Here is a 2,444-nt window from a genome sequence, read left to right on the forward strand (position 1 = left end):
TGCAAGGCAGCTTTTTTAATAGGCTGTTTATTTTGGTTAGTGTGTGATTGACTTCTTCAACGAAAAAACATTGGTACAACGAATCTTAATGTACAACATAAATTTGAACATTCATTAGTGAAATTAGAATAATAAGTTACAGAACAAATCCCCAGGGAAATGATTTGCTATAAAAATATCTTGGAAATAAATGAATTCTATTGAGCTTCTCAATACAGATTACAAATTCTTTGTTCAAGATAAAATCGTACTAAATAGGCCTATTAAAATGACCTGCAACTATTTTCCACTGAAAAGAACAAATTAGCATAACATAACAGTTATTTTTCAAAAAAAAATTTGAATTTTAACAGTATTTTGGAAGTGAATTGTGAAAGTGGATTGCGAAGATAAGAATGGTAAAAATTGGATTCTTCATATTTCGAATGCAGTTTATGAGAATTTAAATAATAAAAAAGAAAATGAAAATCTGTTATATTTTACAGATTTAATTTTTGTACGAGCTACAATTTAGTGTGAATACTAAGTGCATCTTGTTCAAATGGCATCTTCCTCAACGTATATTCCTCTGTCAAAAACCTCCACACCATTTCGCTGGGGAAGCGTTAATGCAACCAAGTAAAACGCATTTGTTATGAAGGAAACATCATGATTTCTGTTGAAGGGTCACCAATGTACGACATTCTCTTTTCAGAGGGAAACACGCCATCCTCAGTGCTGGAATCTGGATGAATGTGGACCGTTGGGTAAGGAATCAAATTCCTCCTGATTTTATTAATCCATGAGAAATATATGACGCCTTGCAAGAGCGGCAAGTCCTCAGAATTAAATGCAACATTTCTGGCATGAACAACGTGAACGGTGTGGGCATTCTCTATATTAATAGTTTGTCTTGTGCTTGATTCATTTATCCATGCTAGCATCAATTGGGAATTTCTCACAGCGTAGCTGATTTTGACTCACTATTCACTTTTTCGATAAATGGTTGGTTTTTTGCCTCATTTTTGTGTGCTTACGCCCATTACGTTTATCAAATTTCTATGTTTCTTAGGAAGATTTTATTAAGTTTCTTTATTGGTCTCATCTGGTTTTACTAATCGAATGAATCTCTGTGGGCCGAATTTGAAGGGAATGGGAGTGGAGCGAGAGGTGCACAAAGTGGTGACTGCAACGCTAAAGAGCATACGAAATCTCATACATTTGCTGTCTCAACAAAGTAGGAACTCGAGCGATTCTGAGTGTGTGATTAGGAGAAGGGGATGTTTCAATATAAAAATATACGTTGAATTTCTAGAATGGATGGAATTGGAAAGAAAAAACACACTAGTGTTGCTGCCATACATCAATTGTTATGTTTCTAGGGGCACTATAGAGATAGGTGCAGGTGGTGGCAGGGGCACCGTGGTGGCAGGGGCATTTATAGGAACTGAACAAGTTTTTTTTATAGATTAAATGTGTATGTATCCAATATTTAAAAAATAATGTTTTGTGAGCAGTTGAACTGCGCAACTTCTTTCATAGATTGCATGTGTATGTATCCAATATTTAAATTTTTGTTTTTTTTGAGATTAATTTTATTTACTACCAATGTTTAAGGATTGACCTCTTACTGGCATACTATACATTTGTAGTTTGTAGCCTTTCATAGTCTTGCAAGTGGAGACCCTATAATGCAACTCATTTTGAATAGTAGTCTTCTAATTGAGCCAAATTATAAGTTCTGCTCCTATTCTAATTGGTTATTGGCTATTTTGTGTATGTAAGCCTTTTTAAGCCTTCTTTGAATGATTTCGCTCTCAAAAGTAAATACACTATGATAGAATATGTTGAATCATCGTTGTAGTCCTTGCTCCATTGAGTATTTGGATGTCTTCTGCTTTTTTGTTTTAATTCAGAATATGTATGCAAACAAAATGTATGTACTGCGAGTGTCACTCCTCTCTCACCAGTTTCTGAGTGCAGACGTTCTTCACTTCAAAATGAATGAGGTTTGGTTGGCCTCTATAAAATAGAAATCTCTTGACATGGATTAACATTGCTTATTTGTTACATGTTGACAACATAAAATCATTGTTTGATGAAAATCATCAACCTAGGGAACCTTAATTTTGCATTACATCCTGCAAAGAAACGTCATTCATTAGGAGTGTCTATATTGGCAGTTGTCAATTGAACTGTATATTAGAAAAAGTTTTCATAAACAAATGGTCAAAAATGACAAGGAATAAATTTACTTGATTTTCAGTGGTCTATCCAATAAGTCTAGTAGTTAGCTAATTTGTTTCAGTGTTCATATATACTCTGGATATCCTTTAACAACCTTTTGTCAGTGTAGTTAACAGCAAGACTGGCTGGAAGGCAAGAGAACAATGAGATGCCCCTCTCGAAAGAGAACTCAAATTTCTTGTTTATAAGATGCGATTAGGGAATGTTTATGATGAAGT

The 2,444-nt window shown here is 34.2% G+C and overlaps 1 long non-coding RNA gene across 1 annotated transcript; it reads left to right on the plus strand.

Moving 5' to 3' along the window:
• The first annotated feature begins 885 nt into the window (after positions 1-885).
• LOC131064108 (uncharacterized) lies at positions 886-1,518 on the plus strand. Its single transcript, XR_009111203.2, has 2 exons — positions 886-984; positions 1,129-1,518. It is a non-coding gene; the product is annotated as an uncharacterized LOC131064108 (long non-coding RNA).
• The last annotated feature ends 926 nt before the right edge of the window (positions 1,519-2,444 follow it).

The sequence above is a fragment of the Cryptomeria japonica genome, chromosome 5 (genome assembly GCF_030272615.1).
Source record: "Cryptomeria japonica chromosome 5, Sugi_1.0, whole genome shotgun sequence".
NCBI classification, from domain to species: domain Eukaryota; kingdom Viridiplantae; phylum Streptophyta; class Pinopsida; order Cupressales; family Cupressaceae; genus Cryptomeria; species Cryptomeria japonica.